Raw genomic sequence first — 16,624 nt, forward strand, 5'->3', positions numbered from 1 at the left:
GAAGGTTCAATCCAAACCTTGTCATATGTTGTCTTGAGAATTTCCTTATCGTTGATGTCTTTTCCGCACCAAGTTCAAATCATATTAGTTTAAGGATGTTTAAAGATAATCAGATTTTGAAGACAACAAAAGTGGCGACTTTGCTGGGGAGAGTTCCAATAAAGATATAAAAGCAGATCTATGTTGAGGCTTATAAAGAAAATTGTTAGGTGCTTGTGGATTAGATTGCTTGTGTTCCTAATTCCCATAGTTTTGTGGGTGGCGACTCTGTTACTTTTGAACCAGTCCTTGTGGGATACAAATATTTCTAAAAGGAAGACAAGCGAGATGCAAGGAGCAAAAAACACGAGATCATTCATGAAGAAACATCCTCATGAAACCTTACAAGAAGGTCTGCCAGAACAGTCACGGAGAGGCCAGAAGAGATCTGTGTTACATGAGCCATCAAATGCTGCTTAGGTGCAGAAAAACAATAATACTGGTAAGATGCTTGATCGACCTATTTATGCAAAGTCTAATTCATCTTCCAGAGATTCAAAGCATGATATCTTAGGTTTCCATTCGAGATTGTTTGGAAATATTGATGATGCACCTATTTTAAATCAAGATCTATCTCATGTTAGTGTTTTTGCAAAAGATAGAACTAGTTCAAATGCAATTAGGCACTCCGTTCCTAGGACAATTGATGGGAATATTAGTCTAATTGACATAGATCAAGTTAATGCATCAGACTCTGAAGAAAACTTCCCTGATGAGGATAAAGTGTCTCAAGAGATTGAAGATTTAAATAGAAGAGTCCATCATTTAATCTCCTTAAGAGCCCAAAAGGAGGCAAATAAGGAGAAGGAAGTTAAAGCCAAACTAATGGAAAGAGATAGGATTCTTAGACAGATAGCTGATCTTGAAATGCTTGCTAATGAGAAAGAAAAAAGTGATGAGGAAGGCCCTGTGATTAGAGAAATCCTAATCCCCAAAACTAAACAAGCTTGTAAGTCAGTAGCTTAGCCAACTAGGGAAGTATTTAATGATTCCCAGCTTCCTAAAGCTAATATGGATAAAGGAAAATAGAAGTGGGTAGATGATGGGATAGAATCTAAAACTACAGAAGAGATCTCTCATAGGCTTTTAGCACATGAGAGAGAAATGGAAAGGATGAGGAAAGAAAAGGAAGATCTCCAAATGGAATTAGAAAAGGCTGAGTTATAAGAAGCAAATTAGGAAGTAAAGAGGAAGATTAATTATTTAAAGGCTCCCCCTATTACATTCCCATTAGAAGATCTTAGCAAGCCTAATCCCCAACATATTTCCCTTCCTCAGGCTACTACTCAACCTACAGTACAAGCTAATATTGCCTCCGTAAGTCAAATCCCTGTGAACAAACAATATATCCAAGCACCTCAATCTCCAATCCCAAAAGCTAAAATGACCATGGGAAGTAATAGTGCTATTACCCCTTTTAAAAGAAGATCAATCAATCTAGAACAATATAGACAATTGTTCTTTGATGGGATCCCAAGATATCCAAATCATGTTCCCACTGAGCTAAGAGATAGACTCCATAAATTTGTTGGGAACAATGCAATTAGTGCTGAGGAACATCTGAAATCTTTTGGGGATCTAATAAATGATTATGAGATAGCAAATGAAGATGTTATTATGAAACTGTTTGTTCAATCCCTGGTTGATGATGCAAGAGATTGGTATAGAGGTCTTCCAGTAAATAGCATAGGGTCATGGGAAGATTTTAAAAATTGCTTCCAAGAGCAGTATGGTGACAAGACTAATGTGAGTTTCATGCTAAATGAATTCAACAATATTAGAAAATCTAAAAAATGAAATGGTCACTGATTTCAATGCCAAATTCCAGAAGGCCATGGACAGATTGTATCAAGTGATGAGGCTAGATGATAACATGTGTCTTAATACATATTACAATGCATTTGATTCTAAGATGGCCTATATCTTGAGAGATAAAAATCCCCATAACTTGAGACATGCTTTTAGAATTGCCATAAATGTAGAAAGTAACAAAAAAGCATCTGGGAAGTTAGGAAGGAGGACAGATGGTAGATTATGGCAAGAAACCAAGCAGCAACCTAATAAAGTTGTTAAAGAGGATGATAAGATAGAGAAATTGGTTACTGCTATGAAAGATTTGACTGCCAAGGTTAACAAGAATGATAAACCTCATTATAACTGGCAAGATAGACCCCCTAGATTACATGATATGCCATATAATACCAATTGGAAGGATGGTAAACCCCAAGTTGAGAAGCCTAAAATTACCCAAAGTCAAGATACACCGAATCCCTTGAAAGGGAAAACTATTCACAATATAGAAAATACTCCTTGGTGTATTGCTTGTGATGGACCACATTCTCCTCATCAGTGTGCAGTGGCTCAAGCTCTTGAAGAATCTATGAGACCAGAGGCAGAGCTTGACATTAATATGTTTGAAACCATCATAGAAAGTGATGAGGAATCCATGCAAAGTGAATACAGTGATGTGTTGGATAATGAAAGGAGAGTACAAGGACAACTAGCCTTGGATTGGCATCCTACATTGAATGTGGTAACAATTGTAGATGAGGAGGTTCATCTTAGGAGGCCTAGTGAAGAAGAAGTTAGAAATCTCACTAAGATTGCCATTGCCAAAGCAAAACATAATTATAACCTGAGAAGCACCAAGAGAGACACTGATCAGGGTGAGCCGGGTTCTATGTTCATAAAGGAAGTTACTAGAAAGGGGGCATCAAATAGTGCTACTACTATTCCCAAGGTTGGTCAAGAAAAGGGGGAACAAGTTAAGGATGTACATAAAGGCAAAGATGATAAAAATGTTGGTGATGTACAAGGAGCAGAGACAGTGAAAAGGGCAAGTCAATTCAAAATAGAAAAAGTTAGGGTTAATACTGAAAAATGCAATAGTTCTACATTTGATATGGCCCAAGCTTTAGCTCAAATGAAGGTCACTATTCCATTAGTAGAATTGCTAAAGATTAAATAACATAGGGATGTAGCTTTGTCTTTATTCTCTAGTATATCTGATAGTGACACAATATTACCCACCGGTTTAGTTGAAGTTGGAAAAGATCAAGAGTTCCAAACCCCAGAGGTTTATGTTGGAACCACTATCACTCAGGAGCCTTCTCAGGTAGATCCCTTCTATGTTTCCTTGTTAGTAAATAACCGGTTGATTAAAAAATGCATGATAGATTTAGGAGCTACTACTAATGTAATGCCCTATGGTGTTATGAAAGAATTAAGGTTATCAGTAATCACTGTGTATGAGAAGTGCTATGCCATGGATAATAGAAGAGGTGCCTGTGATAGGTACGATGAGAGATATAGAAGTAAAAATAGCAGCATTCCCTAAAGCCACTTACAAAATGGATGTTACTGTTACTGACACTAAACCCCACTATGGTATGTTACTTTCCAGACAATGGGCAGTAGTAGTAGGGGGAAATGTTCAACTAGACTTATCTTATGCCACCATTCATATTAATGGTAATCAAGTCAAATTATACAAAGAGCCACGAGCTCCTAGAGTAATTGAAAATGTAGACCCTAGTATGCTTAATTGTATGATTGATGTAGATCTAGATAACTTTGGACTGCAACCAATTTTACCTCAATTGAAAAATACTGACCCTATTGTGGTCGAGCTACAAGCACAGCAGTATGGATTGTGGCAGATATATTTTGATGGAGCTTGCTCTAAAGAAGGATCTGGAGTAGGGGTTCTTTTTGTGTCCCCATCAGGTATAACTTTTAAGTATTCATTTTTATTGGCATTCCAGTGTACAAATAATATGGCAGAATATAAGGCCCTATTACTAGGACTTGAGGTTGCAAAAAGGCATGGAATCCAATTATTCAAGGTAATGGGGGATTCAGAATTGGTTGTCTCTCAGGTGAGATCTAAATATGCATCTAAGAATGATAGATTAAAGCAGTATAAGCATGCTATTTGGGATGTTATTGAGCATTTTGATGCATTTTCTATTAATTGGATAGAGCGAGCAAAAAATATTATGGCAGATTTCCTAGCTAATGTTGCTTTGAAAAATAATGATGCAACGCTAACCAGTATTTCCATTGTGGAAATAAAATCTAGGCCTGCTATTCCTGATAACGTGTACAATTGGTAAGTTTTCACTGATGATGAAGACATTCTTAGGTTTATCCAATGTGTTGATGATTATGATGGACAAAAGATTGATTGTAATGCATTGGTGGAAGTGGTAGACAATAGAGAGACAGTGTTTGGAAATGATGTGGTCCAGTTGGAAGCCAATGAGATACCTAAAGGGCTGGTAGAGCTGGAGAGCATATTTAGTTATAATGATAGTCACTCACATCAATAGTCTACCACCAGGTTGGAAGAGTTAGAGGAGGTAAACCTGGGGACAGAATCATCCCCTAAATTGGTATATATTGGAAAGAAGTTATCCCCTCATGTCAAGACTAACCTTATTAATTTATTGAAAAGATATAAAAATGTTTTTGCTTGGTCTTATGAGGACCTAAAGGCGTATAGACAAGATCTTTTTCAGCATGAAGTTCCTCTACTTCCAGATGCTAAGCCTTTCAGATAGAAACAGAGACCTATCAATCCCTTGTTAGAAACTAAAATGCAACAAGAGTTGACCAAATTAAGAGAAGGGGGGATTATCAAACCAATAAGGCATTCTTCATGGGTCTCAAATTTGGTCCCAGTAAGGAAGAAGAATGGAGACATCAGGTTGTGTGTAGATTTTAGGAATTTAAATGTTGCTTCCTTGAAAGATAACTACTCATCACCAAATATGGAAGCCATGCTACAAAGAGTGACAAGATGTGATCTGTTATCCATGATGGATGGTTTCTCAGGATAAAATCAAGTGCTGGTAAAGGAGTCTGAATAGTTCAAAATAGCCTTTACTACTCCATGGGGAACTTATGTATATGTGAGAATGCCATTTGGATTAAAAAATGCAGGAGCTACATTTCAGAGAGCTATGGATGTAGCTTTCAAAGAATTCATAAACATCATCATGGTGGTTTATCAAGATGATCTAACTTGTTTCTCTAAGAAAGTTGATGATCATTGTGGACATCTAGAGAAGGTTTTCAATAAAGCCTTGGAATTTGGTGTATCACTAAATCCCAAGAAATGTCATTTTGGGGTCACTGAGGGAAAGCTACTAGGACACATAGTTTCCAAGGAGGGGGTAAGAATAGACCCTGAGAGAATTGAAGCAATCAATAAGGTGTCTGAACCTAAAAATGTGAAAGGTATCCAATCCTTTTTAGGTAAAGTAAATTTTGTCAAGAGATTCATTGCAAACTTCGTAGAGATAGTGAAGCCTATCGTCAAATTGCTTAAGAAGGATACAAAATTTTATTGGGATCAAGAAGCTTCAAAAGCTTTTGCTGAGATTAAGAAGGCAATCCAGGAGGCACCAGTGTTGAAATCCCCTGATTATAGTAAGCCTTTTTCTCTATTTTCTTTTGCTTCATATCATACGGTGGTTGCAGTATTAATACAAAAGGACAATGAAGGATATGAACATCCCATAGCCTTCTACAGTAAGTCTTTGCAGGTGGCAGAACTAAAATATGAAACCATGGAGAAACAAGCTTATGCCCTAGTTAAAGTTGTTAAGGCTTTTAGGCCATATTTAGTGAATGCAAATATCATTGCCTATGTCCCACATGCTACAGTTAAAGATATCTTGTCTCAGTTTGAGGTTACTAGGAAGAGATGCAGATGGATTAATAGAATTTAGGAATTCAACTTGGAGATAAAGATCACCCAATTGGTGAGAGGTTTAGGTTTGGCTAAGCTCATGATTGAGTCAAATCTCATGAATGTAGAAATACACAATGTTGAGGTTAGAGATGCTTTGGTCACTAGTATTGAGAGGCAACCTTGGTACATAGAGATAATCCAAATTTTGAGAGGTGATACACTCCCGGAAGAAATGACATACAATTAAAAAAAAACTCTGAAACTCAAGTCACAAAAATATGTGCTCATTCAGGGTGATCTTTTCTCGAGGAAAAGAGATGGAGAGTTACTAATGTGTTTGGATGAATTTCAAGCTAAATAGGTGTTGACTGAAATGCATGATGGAGTATGTGGAGGTCACTATTCTGCTAAGACTATTGCTGGCAAGATAATCTGGGCTGGGTACTATTGGCCCACCTTATTTAAAGATACTCATGCATATGTTTAGAGATGTGACCCATGTCAGAGATTCTCATCCAAGCTCAAGTATGAAGGAGCCTTACCCCTAAATCCAATCTCTGTAGAAGCTCCTTTTGTCCAGTGGGGCATTGATTTTATTGGAGAGATTGTTGAGAGATCAGGGAGAGGTCATGGATGGATCATAGTGGCCACTGACTATTTCACCAAATGGATAGAAGCCATCCCTACAAGAAGAGCTACTAGTAAAGTTGTCATTGATTTCCTGAAGGATAATATTGTAACTAGATTTGGAATACCTACAAAATTGGTGATGGATAATGCCATGTGTTTCAAATTAGAAGAATTTGTAGGCTTTTGTACTAGTCATAGTATACTCGTGTCATACTCTTCACCTTATCACCCTCAGGGGAATGGACAAGCAGAATCTAGCAATAAAAGCCTGTTGAATATCATCAAGAAAATCCTAGAAGAGAATAAAAGATCTTGGGATCAAAAACTGAAGTTAGCTCTATGGGTAGATAGAATAACAGTTAAGAAATCCATTGGAATGTCACCTTTTGAATTAGTCTATGGCACCCAACCTAGGTTGCCAGTAAATAACCTTCTTCTAGTGTATAAGTTTTTGCAAAATGAGGACATGGAGGTATCTGAACCAATGGAAAATAGAATGATCCAAATTGTAGAAATGGAGGAGCTTAGAACTTCTACCCATAAGAGAAATCAGAAGATCCAATTGCAGTCAAAGTATCTTTTTGATAAAAGGACATCACTAAGGAAGTTTCAAATTGATGACATGGTTCTTCAGTGGAATGCAAAACGATAGGATAAGGGAAAGCATAAGAAATTTGAATCACTATGGATTGGCCCTTTTGTGGTTTGTGACTTAAATGGTAAGGATTCATATTTCTTGAAGAATATGGATGATGAAATGTAGGAATTTCCAGTGCATGGACAATTCCTGAAGCATTATTTCTCTTAATGTCCATGCACGGTAGGTCCTTTGTTTGTACATATTTTGTTCCTTTCCTGCTTTTCTGTTTTGGTCTATGTTTTGGTCTATTTCTCTAGAGTTTCTGAGTTTTTTTGTGCTGACCTTGCAATCAACCATCCCCAGTCAAAGCTGCTGTTATCACTGATTAAAAATGGGCTTTTCTCTTCCCATGATTGGCTATGGTTTGTTAAAATTTTGAATAGGGTGCAGTTTCAAATGCTTCAGCTTTGTTTTAGACCTCAAGGGTTTAAGGGTTTTTGATTTTAGATCTTCTTGTGTTTGTTTTAAACCCTCTGGTTTCTAATCTTTCGTTACTTTATTCACTTAAGTAATGGGTCATGGGGTCGTAGGAAGTGTCCCCCCCTTGTTGTTTGCCTAGGCAGTTATGTTAATTTATCAAAAAACTTGTGCCTTATATGTTTTTCTCTTAAAGTTGTCGGGCCCAATAACTAGTGCGCATCTCGTGGGTGGATCCACGACTCGTGTTATTTCACTAGGCGAAGTTGTGCATAATTTAAAATTAGCAAAGTTGCGAAAATGACATGGCATGCCACATAGACGGTCTAGCTAGTTGATGATAGCGAGTAAAATGGTGGCACGCGACAGAAGTCACAACGGTCAGCGGGTCAGGATTAAAGGCTAAAAGGCGGGCCCTAGAGGTGAGTCAGGTCACAGTTAGGAGATGACCTGGCAGGTACAGCTGTCAATAATTTACTGGAGCCCAGTGGCTTTCTCTCAGCAAATAAAAAAGTGACAAGTCAGCTTTGAAGGTGACTGGGCGCCAGGTGTTCACAGTGAGTCAACGGGCCCACCCCTCCCAAAAGCCTTTTCAGATGGTTGAGTGCTGATCAATTTAAAAGATGATCCGATGGCCTGTGCTATTTCGCAAGGGTAAGATGCTCATTCTTTATACCCTGCGAAATAGCGAGAGTGAATGAGAGCCATCCATGTGTCATGATGGAGGACCTAGAGGATACAACTGTCAAGAGTTTTTTGGGGCCCTATGGTTTTCTTTCGACGTATTAAAAAGTGACAAGTCAACTCTAAAAGTGACTGGGTGCCAGGTGTTCACAGTGAGTCAGCAAGCCCACCCCTCCCGAAAGCCTTTTCAGATGGTTAAATACCAATCAATTTAAAAGATGATCCAATGGCCCGTGCTATTTCACAAGGGTAAGATGCTCATTCTTTATACCCCACAAAATAGCGAGAGTAAATGAGAGCCATCCACGTGTCCAGCGACACATGGTCTAAGAAGAAAGTTGTAGGCCCGCCAAAGTGGAACCGGCAGTATAAAAGAAAGACATGCGGCCAGTATCAAGTGGAATGCGAAGGAAATTTCAAGGCCAATGGTTGGGCACCACATGGTATCATGTAGCCAATAGAGAAGTAGGACCCAGCGCGGAGCCAAAGCTATCAGTTAATCTAACGCTCGATCAAGTTTCTTTTGATCAAATGGTCGGCGCTATTTTGTAGGATCAAGCTGCCCAATAGTTATGCTTCGTGAAGTTGTGAAAGAGCAAAATGAAACACTTGCAGGAATGTTGTGACCCATTGGAGTGAAAAATATGAATTCAATTTTGAAGGGATGGCCGAAGCATGCGGAATCAATGTTGTAGTTAAGACCCTGAGTACAATATTCGATTTCCTATCAACCGAGTGAAGATATCTTTTAAAGAATTTTGCAGAAGAGTGGATGCAAAGTTATTTTCTTCAGGTATAGAGCAAGTCAATTTAGTTGCAGAGCAAATTCCTTCAAGTGAAGAACAGGTTCTCTTGTATTCTTATGTAGCAATTCCTGTGTAGTGTTTTAGATAAGATAATTGATTCATCACATAATTGTTTAAGAGTGGTATTCTTTTCTTATGTTTTCAAAATGGCTCCTAAAAGAGAATTTTTTGGCAAAGTTAACTATTCAGAAAGGAGTGTCTGTGATGATTTTTTAGAATAGTTGACATTGTCAACTAATTAGGCATCAAAAGCAAAAGAATTAGTGCCTAGAGCTCCCTGTTTAAAGATAGGAGAAGGACTGTATGACAAGGGTAACTGGTTGAGAGACCCACAGGTTGGATTGTCTGGGTTGGGGTTATTTAAGATTGGATTTGGAACGAGAAATTCCTCAGCCCCACAAAACAATATTTGGGAATTAGATGTTGGCAAATTGGTAGTCCTAGGGGTATTTATGGACATAGATTTGCTGACCCAAATTGCGCTCAACTATGATCCAGTCACAAGAAGCATTCGGGATATAAATGGGAAAACCCTTGTTGAAATTAATGTTGAAGAATTCCGGAAAGCTTTTGGGCTTAATGAGTTCACCAATTTTCTAGAACCTATAAATTTCACATTGTTAGCCCAAATTTATGGTGCACAGAGGAGTCATCTCAGGAACAGGCCTCTCAAGGAGTTTTTTGTGAAGATAGGAGGGTTAACAGTTGTAGGACCCAACACACAAGAGCCCTTTTCATTAAGTATGTTCACCCTGAGGGCTAAAGGAATGTATTGGGCACTTTGCCAAGTTTTGGGAGAAGATGTTGAAGCAAATATGCCAAATCATTACTTGTTAATGATTGCTCAGATTTTGAATCATTCTCTTGCAATTACATTTGATTATGCCTCTTTTATTGTTGATGCTATCCATGGAGGGTTAACAGGAATCAAGAATGGAAAGGTGGATAGGCCTTTCAGATGGTACTCACTCCTGATGCATTTTTTTCTATTCAAAGGTGGTGATTACTTTGCCAGTGGACTGGACCTTGTTAAGGAGAAAGAAGGAGAAAAAATGCCGGTACAATTATGGAGTACTATGTTATCATGGGATAAAGAGGATGCCAGTTTCTTGAAGTTTGACAAATACTTTGCATCCAAGATCAGGACTCTCCTCTGCTCAGAGAACCCAAGAATCCCCAAAGTTCTTCTAGAATTCATAAGACCAAAAGAATTCATAGAGAACATAAAAATTGTTCATAACTGGGGTGACATTTACTTGTATCCAGTCTCCACAGTTTTTAGAGTGTTTGGTTTTAGAGGCACCCCATTTTTGCTACCTTACCAGGTCCCTCTCAAAGTGGGAATTGCAGAGATCCTTAGACAAATTGGTGGTTTACAAGAGGCAGAGTTGATAGGCAGGGGCAAAGGGACTATTTTCCCTGCAGCTACCATAGCCCACCAATTTCTAATAACAAAGGGAGGCTGGAATTGCTTTGAGGATTTCCTCAAGCCTTATCATTTGTCCACTGCAATGTCCAGGTGTGTTGATCCAAAAAACTCCTTCAATGGTATGTTTAGAAAGAAGGTAGCATGTAGAGGTAGGCCTCATCAATTCCAGTTTCCTGAAGACCTCATCAGAAATGAGTTTGATCTAGATGAGTAGGAGCTAAGGAAAGAGAAGTGGGTGGCTTATAAGAAAGCCTTGGATTTTGTGCATCAGTTTGATTCCAGCTATGACCCATTGTCTAGCTTTTTCCCTCTAGAGGAGAAAATAAAGTTTTTGATTGTTTGCTTTGAAGATGTGATGCAGACCCTGAAGGAGAAGAGGGAAGCTGTAATCAAAAGCAACCCTAATAAGGCAAGAATGATCCTAAGTAGGTCAGCTTCCAGCAAAGCAATCCCTTCTGGTGATTATACACTACATAAGAAATCCAGTTATAGTGTGTTGATGCCTACAACAGGGGAGCCCTCTACCTCCAAAGGAAAGAGGAAGATACAAGATGTCATTGACATCCAAGAAAGCCCAAAGAAGCAAAGGGTGGGGAAAGAAGTACAATCAGATACACCTTTTTATTCCCCATCCCAATCCCCTATCCATATAGGAAATGAGCAAGCAGCAACTGAGCAACTCCTACAGTTAGGTAGTCTAGGGGAAATTGCCTACACTTATGATGAAGTGGAGGAAGGAATGTCAGAAGAACCCATTGCTGCTGAAATGGATATCACTACCACTGAACTCAAAGGCTAGGAGTGGGATCCTGAGATAAATTAGGCAAGTAATGCCTTCTTAGCTGATAACAATTTTGTCACATCAGAAGCATTTATGCAGTTTATATGGAAACAACACATAGATAAATATAATGCTAGATGTGAAAAGAGAAAGGCTAAGTAGCCTAATAAAGATCCAGCCTTGGTAGAAGAGGAAATAAAGCAAGAGATGATGGAAGAATTCAAAACCATCACCCCTGAGCAGGGAAGAGATATGGTAGCACAAGCTAGAGTGCTTATTTTACCCGAATGGGATATAGCAGATGCCCTGGTACTAGATGCAGTGAGAAAAGAGACTAAACCCATGGAGGGGATTACTTTTAATAAGGATAATGCTGCACTCATCATGTGGTCTCTCAAGAGAAATGAGAGTAAGAAAAGCAAAGACACCCCAGGGTCAAGTTACCTTGGTGGGATGATGGTGAAGAGAGTGCAGAGTACAGGGGTAGTGGAGGCTGCTAGCACTATGTTAGAGACTGCAAAATTTAGTGTTGTAGTAGCAGAGAAGGAAGCCAAAGAGGAGGAGGCCCTCCAAGTCAAGTTGGAAACAGTTTTGAAGGCCTATAACAATGCCAAGGAGGAGGTAAGAAGTAAGGATAGCATCATTGCCAAGCTGCAGAGCCAGTTGACTGGACAATACCATCAAGGTGAGTCTTCAACACTGATGATCTCCTCTTCTCCTGCAAGACCTCCACCTACTAGCCCTATCATTGAGTTTCCACCATCTCCAGCACCCTCCAGCTCTCAAATGGTTGAAATTACTCCTCAAGAATTAGAAAACTTGAAACAGGCTCAGGCCTTATATGCAAAGAATAATGAGGAGAGAGTAAGGGCTACAATTTTCAGTTTTGCAGATACAATAAATGCCTCATTTCTCTACAACAATGTAGGTAAAATTATGGATATATGGAATGAGCTCAGGAGAGACAAGGCCATTTTGACACCTATTTTTGATAAATGGAGGCCTAGGGAGCAAGATTTAGAGTTTATGTGTGTATCCTGCGATGAAGCAAGGGTCAATCCCATCATCAAATCCACTTTTGATGTCACTAAAGTCTTAGTACAATTAGCAGTAGAGGTGGACAATGTTGATAGGAAGGTTAATTTGTGCAAAAAGGAGTACACTGATCAAGTTTTTGAGTTGCTCCTAGGAGTTTTTGCTAGCCTGGATCAATTAAAGGACAAACAAATGTGGCTTAAGGAGATAGAAGCTAAATTGTCAGCAAGAGTTAAAGGAATTATTGATCTAGGTGATGCTTCTTTCTTTGTTTTGACAATACAAGAGATAGAGAAAATTAAGTCACATTATGGTTTTCTCAATTCAGAAGTCAAAAAAATGAGAAATTCTTGGAAAAGGTTGACTAAGACCCAGGATAAAGTGATTAATTTCTCATGGCCGACAGAAGAGGTGTATGGTGAGTGGACGACTAAATATGCCACCCATGATCCGGAACAGTTAGAGAGCACCCCAGAAAAGGTAGAAGAGGTTGCAACTGAACAACTTGTTGAAGAAACTACAGAGGCTGAAAAGAGCTTGTAACTGTTTTTGTGAAAGCTTGTAACCTCTTTATTTTGAAAGAAATGATTGTAACAAACTCTCCTCGAGAAGTCTAAATCTTTGTGCATCCATGTTGTTATAAATGGATACCAGGACTAGAGGAAAAAGGGGATCGCAAAAGAATTGTAAGAAAACGCTGCATAAATTTATCTGAGCTTTTCTAAGTTTAATGGAGAAAATTCAAAAAACTTCTTGTAATATTTTCTGAGCTTGATATTAATATATAGACCGTTGGTTTCGAGTGAAGCTTTGTGTTGTCTTCAAGTGTGTTTGCAATTTGTTTACTGTTTTCATTCTGAATAATTCAAGGTTATTTTGTTTGAATGGGATTGCAAGGCAATTTTCAGTAGGAGTGCTCGCTAGCTTTTCTCTTTAGGAGGGAAATTAAAGATGCAGGGATCACTCATACTAGTAAACTCTTTGGGAGAGACTTTTAATCTTGATGATCATAGTTTAATTTGGAATGCATAAATTCTTGTATGTGTCAGGCATATACAAGAATTAATAGAAATCAAACCAATGGGATGCGTAAAGATATTTTGTTTGAAGAGTATTATTTGAGTTTTAGATGACTCTGTGACCTTGGATAAGGCACTGGTATTGATTGAAGTTGTTTATTGCATGTTTTGTTGATTGAAACACTGAATCTAAGTATAACTCCATTCTTTGTTTTCAGTTAATTTCAAGGTGAATAGATCCACTGGTTTTTTGGGTTGGTTTGTTGTGGGTTTATATTTAAAAGTGTGAATTTAATTCACAAAGGTATACCCACCTGGGCTCTAAGTTAGTCTGAAGTGTAGAAGGTTCAATCCAAACCTTGTCATATGTTGTCTTGAGAATTTCCTTATCGTTGATGTCTTTTCCGCAACAATTGAAGATGATGGTACAAATACATTGATCCATGAAACATTTAGTACTCGTGCAGTTGATCATGATGATGAAGATGACCTTGATGTTGTTCATGTTGTCCCTCTACTTGAGAAGACATTTGAGGCCCTTTACGAAGGCTCATAGACAACTCTTCTCTCTGTTGTATTGTTGTTGGTGAACTTGAAGGTTATGAATGGTTTATCCAACATAAAAAATATCATGTATGTTAAGGTATGTCATATATGTCATAATAAACTATGAATCATGTTGTACCATTAATATTGATTGTCTAATCCATGGCAAGGTATGCAATTTGATTGTTGATTCAGGGGCTTGTCACAATTTGGTTGCTTATGAAGTAGTAAAAAAGTTGAATTTCCAAACCCTTGCACATCCTAAGCCATATTTTTCTACATGGGTTAGTGAAGGTCAAAATATGTTGGTAAAGGATCAAGTAGTCATAAATTTCTCCATTGGTAAGTATGTTGATAGCATTTTATGTGATGTCATGGATATGAGTTGTGGCCATTTAATTTTGGGTAGACCTTGGCAATATTCTAGAAGAATTATGCATGATGGTTACATAAACACCTATTTGGTTCATAAGGGTAAGATGACATATAAGTTAACCCCATTGATTCAAGGAAGAAAAGACAATATTTCTATGTGTTTTGGTGATAAGTTTTATGTTCAAAGGCAGGATACAAAGAGGACTGATTTGCAGCAGTATGACAATTCGGTTCATAGAGAAGGTTGGGATCTCAAACATGTGCAAGTGGGTTTAGTACAATGTCCTATCATTGGATAACAAAGGGGGATTAGGTTTGATAAGTTGTAGATGCCTCAAGACAGAGGGAAGAAGGCATTCATAATAGCAACTTCAAACAAGAACACCAATGGTTTGGGGCAGGCAAATCATAAAGTTTTTATTTCTAATGATTGGTGTGTGAATGTAGGTGATCATAAGAAGAAGAAGGTCACTTTGGGGGACTATCTAGTTCCTAAATGTCAGATAACAACAAGCAAAACCAAAGGAAGGACATAGATGACTTCTTGGGACAAGAGTCTTTTTCAAGGTAGGGCGTATGGTGCAGGGGCACCCAAGAAATCCAATGCAACCATGAAGCCATTAGAGGCCAAGGAGTAATTTAAAACATCAATAAATGTCTACAAGATCAACTATGAGGTCCTAAAACCAATAATGGCCTTTGAGGCACAAAAATGTAAAAAAGTTGTCAATCTATCCTGAAAGTTGTAAAATGTTGGATATTGGGTCAAAACACCCAAAATGGGATCTAGGAGGGTTTAGATGCATCTAGATAGGAAATAGGGATGAAAATCCATAAATTCCAATGTTTATTTCAAGATGGTAATGCAATTTTAATATGTTGCCAAATTCAAACATTTGAATTCCAATGGTTAGGAAGAATTAGGTGGGAAACTAGTTTTAATTGTTTTTGTGTTAAATAAACAATGTAAACAACCATAAGTTGGTTGAACATTCATAGAGGAAGGTTTATAAAGTTATTTTAATGCAATGTACGACATGGTGAATGCCTGGTGTACGGAAAACATCTGGAAAAGTACTGAAACTCAGATTTTGAAGCCATTTCCTGATTTTCATGAACTTGTGAGGGTTTTACTTGGTATAATTCATATGATAGCATTTTTAGGGAATTTATTTCAACATTGAATACCTCTATGAATGCTTTGAAGTCACTACTAGATTATAAAATTGATTTATTGCTGACTGTCCCAGAATTTTGTTACTTTTTCCTTTAACAGTTTTGACAAATTATAATATTATGGTCATTCCATGAATGATATGACTCTGATTCTCATGGAATGACTATAAAATGACATTAAATTTCTCTCGCTATACAAAATTCCAAGACACCAGACAAAAAAATGCACTTTTAGATACCCTTTTGGCTTTTCTATAACATACTCAGAGCATTTAGCAAGTTGTTTTGGAAAGTATCTGTTGTTTTTAGACTGTCCTTTGTTTTCAATTAACTAGAATGATGGATTAACAAAGTAACTACAAGAAATATTACTCCTTGGAACTTCTAACCTCAAAAAAGTCTTAGCACATGAAAAATGATGAAGGAATTTGCAATCAATTTCAAGGTATGAGGTTCCCAACCCCAAAAGCCCTAAATTCTTCACTCAAACCCCTAAAAACAAGGGTTTCTCCAATCTCACACTTCCACACACTTCTGGAATCAATTTGTTGTTGTCTCACCTTTAGATATCCAACATAAAACTATACAAATCATAAGATATACCCCTCCAATGGGTAGATCTCTCCAACCTTCACCCTACCTAGCCTCTTCACTAGGCTTTCCCAGCAAGAGATCACCATAAATTTGTCAACCTTCACCAAGAGATCATAGTAAATTTGTCAACCTTTCCTTCATTTAAACCAAGTAAACCTTTATGTATATGTACATGCATATGCATATATGCATATGTATATGTACATGCATATGCATATATGCATATGTATATGTACATGCATATGCATATATGCATATGTATATGTATATGTATATGTATATGTATATGCATATGCATATGCATATGTATAAATATGATCTTTTATGAATATAGAAAGCTTACTATTATATATACTAATTCAATAATCCAACAATTTTATTTTGAGAAGTAATTCATTCCTTCAAATATTATTAACAACCAAAGGGTTGTAGTTCAATCAATTGAACATAATTGGTGTAGGTGATGGTGTGTTTCTTAATTATAACATCCATAAAAGGCTTATACTATTATATATATAAAAAATCAGTAATTCAACAATTCTATTTTGAAAAGTACTCACTTAATTTAAAAATTATTAACAATCAAATGGTTGTACTTAAATCAGTTGAGCATAATTGGTGAGGGTGATGATATGTTTCTTGATTATACCATTCACAAAATGCTCAAAATTAAATGAAAATCTTTTACTCAAATACATCATCGGTGGAAAGTTGCAAAATGTCATTTTCATACATAAGCAAGACATACTCAATTG

Source organism: Cryptomeria japonica, chromosome 8 (genome assembly GCF_030272615.1).
Source record: "Cryptomeria japonica chromosome 8, Sugi_1.0, whole genome shotgun sequence".
NCBI lineage: Eukaryota > Viridiplantae > Streptophyta > Pinopsida > Cupressales > Cupressaceae > Cryptomeria > Cryptomeria japonica.